Here is a 5,449-nt window from a genome sequence, read left to right as displayed (position 1 = left end):
GATAAATACCATCTCCATTTATAGAAACTTCTTAAAATACATTAGAATGCAGGGTTGCACTTTCTAGACCTAATTTACTGCCAGCTCATTCAGACACATGGAGGATTTACATTACGGCAGCCAAGATACCCCAGCCTTCCTATGCATTACATCAATTTGTCCCCTCCGAGGGCACTGTGGGCAGCGTCACTGTTCAACAACTTCCTGAGCATTTGGACCCTTTGATCCTGTCAAATACATTCAAAAAGACTCTACCTGTAAAGCCACTGTTGTCAGCATAATGAGTAAAAGTTAACACCACAAACTTCACAGGCCTATGAACACTAAATTAGGTGACAAAGGCAGTCATATATCACTTCAGCAAACTAATTCTGCCATTAAGTGAAATCTGTAAAACAATTTACAATATCTAGTCTGGTTCAATTGATATCATTCTGCTGTGAAATCAATTCAAGACTATTAACAGTTTACTCAGATTAGAATATAGACAGCTTTACTTTGCTAATCTGTTAGATAACAGACTACCAGACAATCTTTTTTAAAAAACAAAACAAAACAAAACCAATACAAACAAACAGATTTTCCTCAAAAATCCAAACCAGAAAACCCTGAAAATTCTATTCTTTAAATTTAAGACTTAATTATCATCTCGTAATGGCAGAGTACATACAGGGAAGGGATTTGAAGTACACTGGTAGGACTAGTAAAACAATGCTGTATGTAAGCACTTTCATAATCAGGTCTTTATAGTTGATCTCATTTAAATTTGCTGCTCATGTAACACAAGGTAATTATCATTACAAGATTATTAAACACAGTGCCTGACTACATCCAAAGCTTTAGGAGCCTCCATTCAAAGTAGTTTGGTAAACATCTTATTGTATGTGCATAGCTAAAGACAATGGAAGAATTTCCTAGTTCTTTACACGATGTGGGAATCCTTCATTGTTGCCATGTGACTTCAGCAGTTACAAATTTCAACACAATTCTAATATATATATATTTATATTTGGATTTGTCTCTGAAATGAGAGGCAAAAGAACTTCAAGGCAACCAACAGTGAACAAAAGTCTTCCAGCCTTTGGCTGTCTGCCGGGAGGTGGGGCTTAGGAGGAGGTATGCATCTTCCTAGAAGTCAGATCTGAACAGAAGGCACTCCTCCCCATCCTCCCCTTCCCTCCTGGCAGCAGCTGGGACAAAGTCTTCACTATTCACACAGGCAGGCAGCAGCTCTTCAGAACACAAAAAAGGAAGGGCTTGTAAAGACAACTGCATATAGACACTGGAAATAACTCCCGATAGCCACATTCTTTGCATTGCCATTTCTTTTTGCATTGTGTCACACCATATGCTTTTTTAAATGCACAAATTGCAATACTTAAAATGCTGCTTTTGGCCCCAGGTTGGTAACTCAGGCACAGGCAGAGCAGCCCCGGACCTTGTGGGGCTCAGTTCGAGGGCTGGGGTTGTTACTGACCCTTCCACACCACTCTGGAGATCATTCTCCAGCCAGAGTGGTTTCAGGTCATTTTTAGGTTTTCCATGCCATGATGTAGACACATACTTTTCTTCAATTCCATTATTTCCTGGAGAGATATTTATATATATATATATAGGTAATTAAAACTCCATTTAGCCCAAACGGGAAGAGACAAAATTCTAGCAGATAGTTATTACATTGCACAAAGAAATAATACAAAGTTCACTTAAATACCATCTGATACTAAAATATACTGGTGGTACAGTATTACACGTGTTCTGTCACTGCAAGAGAAAAACAACTATATGTTACATTATTTCTTGGAACTTTATTGCTGCAGAAACAAATTACATATTTTAGGGCTCTAGAAGCAACAGTATCTCTGCAATGCAGCTACTGCCACTCCTAATTGCTTAGCACAAAGAAGTTGGTCTGCAATCTAATTCATTGTTTCCATCAGAAACCTCTGGTTTTACCAAATCTAGAAATGCAACTGAACCACAAAAAACCACATTTTTTCAAAATATGAGAAGACAGATTTGTCAGTATTCAAAATTCAAATTGAAAGTTAAAGGAGACGGGAGAAGTTTATTAACACAAGCACAAGAAAAGCACTGAGCCCAATTTATGTATCCACTTCAGTCTTTATATGCTCCAACATTTTTGTATATCCTCCCAACAAAACTGCAAACATTTAAAAGCTGGAGAGATGCAGTCAGCAGGAGCACAAGTGATAGCATACACAACAAACAGATGGTTCAGATTAAATCATTAGTACAAATGCCTGTGTACAACCCACACCATGGATGTGGCTCTTACCTGGGAAGCTGAAAGAACTGAGTCTCTTCTGCCAGAACTCCACAGAACTAAGCCACGCCAGTCCCAACACTTGTCTAAATTGGAGCAGAAGTAAGCACAGGCCACCCAACCCTTCTTCTGCTTCCTGCTAAGAAAATAAAAGATTAACGCCAACTAGATAAATGCATTTGCCAAATCTATCCAACACTTTCATGATTGGGTTCCTGGGTTTTCTGATTTGTACATTTGGTTTTCTTTTGTTTCTCCGATGCAAAAACACCAGATGACATTTCAAAAGCAGTGAGCTGGTTACAACAGAAGGGAAAGCAGTAGACCAAATACATTTTGAAAAAATTTTAAAAGTACAGCCAATACTTTCTTGGACAGAAGCAGAATTTTTGAAGTTGACAGTGCAACAGCATCACAAGCAATTTACTTTTAGACTGTTATAAAAATTTAAAGAGGGTAAAAAATTAACTATATTCTGTCTTATTGTATTAATACACAGACTACAGAGAGAGAAACGCACCCCTGACAAATCCTGGAATACCAGGAAATTCTAATCCATCCTCAGGTTTGTCTCCTCTTGCCTAGTTAAAACAACAAATAAACAATATTAACAAATTTTCTTAAAATATCAAAAGTGCAAAGTAGTATGGCCCTCAAAGCCTGTTGGTGTAACAGCTCCCCCACCAAGCCATCTACCCCAGCCACGGCAGGTGCTTGAGAACTGTCCTGCTACTAATTTCCCCATGATCACACAGAAATCCTTGTACTCGCCCCTGGAAATGCATCACAGCTATGCCACAGCACCTGCTCATTTTGGCTAATCCAGTGCTGAAAACACTGGGGTGTTGTTTGGTGGCTGGGGGGTTTTTTTGGGTGTTGGGTTTTTGGGGTTTTTTTTGGTGGGTAGGGGTTTTTTTTACAGGTATAAACATGTGTCCTCTGAGTAACATCAGAAACAAAGGGCCTGCCAACTAACCACTCTTTTATAGTGCCTCAGAACATTGGATCTCCTTGACAGCATGTGCTTCAGCTAAAAAGCATTTTCTTTATTAGTGAACAGCAACTGTTTTCATACTTCATACCATCCACTAAAGTTAAACATCATTCATGTGCTGCCACAGAAGCTTCTTTTTGTCTGCAACTGCTAGATATAACCCAGAGACAGAAATACTGTAGAATGAAATCCCATCACACAATACTCTTATTGCCCATGGCAGCCTGATGTACCTCTGACTTTTTCAGCAGATGCCACAAGAAATACCCTAAATTCAGTTGTCTCAGTTTCTTCCCAGTCTTCTGCTTCTTTTCTACTCAGGAAGCCTGGTAGAAGCTGGATTTTGGATTTTTGTGTGTGTGTTTTGTTTGTTGGTTTGTTTTGTGTTTTGGGGTTTGTTTGGTTGTTTAAGTTGCACCAGTGAAGCACACTGACAAAGCTGCTATATGCCTTGTGTACTGCCCCTAAAAATACTGTCCTATTCCATAGCCCCCAAAGGGCTGATGAGCTGTTCATTACCTTGTTCAATCAAATATATTTCTCAAGCTCCTAACCACTTGTGAGCAAGTAAATACTGGAATTTCTGGAAATTACACCTACAAATATTATTCTCCTTTAAGTCATCCATTTGTCGCCTTGCCAGAAGCATGCAACTCATTTCACCATGTTCTTTGAGTCAGAGGCTTATCAATGCATTAGGTTCTTTCCACCCTTGCTAGGGAGACAAAAGAACAATCAAGGACCTCAATTGTCAGTTAAGGAGAGCATTTTTCTTATTCTTCAGATTCATGACAGCTCTTAAGTGGACTAAAATCTGATGCTTTTCAGTAGTCAGTTTCCCTTTTCCAAGCAGAAAGTTTACATTTGCATTCACTACCATCGGGGCAACAGCTCTTTATTACAAATTTTCTCATCACCTTATTTGAAATTCAAGCCACAGCTCTTTCCCTTTACATCAAATAATGTAATGGTATACTCAAAGCCCCAAAATACAAGAAGCTGAACAGAGGAAAAACACGGGTGGCAAAACTGACAAATACAGTCGCAGGACACCAGTGACGCCTAGGGGCTACTGAGGTGGGAGACGCTCTCTCTGACAAAGACTGTTCCTAACAGTTCCCCACTGTAAAGCAAGCCATTATCTTTGAGTGGTGACAGAAGGTACATCACCAATGAGGAGTACATGAATACCCGAAGCCACATTTAGCTCGTACTCTTATTACACTTACAATTCCAAAAAAAATTACCAGAAGCAGAAATAATTGTGAAACATTACCTGGTAATTTACCGCATCAGCAGCACTTCATTTGTCCCAGTGTTATAGATCAATTATCAAAACTTACATCCAAATGCTACCATCACACCTTCTCTACTGAATTGCACAGATACCCTGCATGACACTCAGATTTGTAGTTCTGTAAACTGCTTCATCAATACATCTCTCCTCTGCATGTTTAGCTAAGTAAGGAATCAAGGTGCCACTACGACAAAAGTGTTTTCAGACTTCACGTACACAGAACTGCTCATGTACTTAGGGTCAATTCAGAAGACTTCAAAGGGACCTGGACGATGTGCTGAGCAAGCACACTTTAAAATGCATGTCTTAGCAACAGAGTGCACAGCACTACAGTTCTACCCTTGGTGTGAAGGCAATTAACCTGCATGGTAAACTGTTTTGCAGTACAGAAACATCTTGATTTTGCAGCTCAAAAATATCTGGGTCCCTCATGACCAAAGTAGGGTTTGCACTAGCTTGTACTGTTTTAAAAGCCCACAAACCTCTCAAAACAGAGTAATGGAAAAAAAGACCTCATGAAGGTCTCATAACTTGAGTACCTCCTAAACTGGCGAGGCAGTCCAAAGCAGCATCCCACACCCACTGAACTACATCACTGCTCAAAGAAGACAAGCCTCCCCACTTTCTCCACTCAGAGTATAAAACAAGAACATTAATAAGAAAGTACGCTAGCTTGACGAGTTTCAGTAATCTTCAGAAGACATGACAGTTCACAACACAACAGAAAACTAATAATCACTGTACAAAGCAAATTCAAGGGGCATAACTAAAATTCTATAAGCTACCAGGATAAAACCACAGAGGGCTGCAGGAGAAAAGGTGTCCATAGCTGACGTTAAACAAAGCAAAAAGGACAACATGTTTTCTGGTG

Source organism: Antrostomus carolinensis, unplaced genomic scaffold, assembly GCF_000700745.2.
Source record: "Antrostomus carolinensis isolate BGI_N321 unplaced genomic scaffold, ASM70074v2 scaffold5264, whole genome shotgun sequence".
In the NCBI taxonomy this organism is placed as follows: Eukaryota; Metazoa; Chordata; class Aves; order Caprimulgiformes; family Caprimulgidae; genus Antrostomus; species Antrostomus carolinensis.
This window is presented reverse-complemented; position numbering follows the sequence as displayed.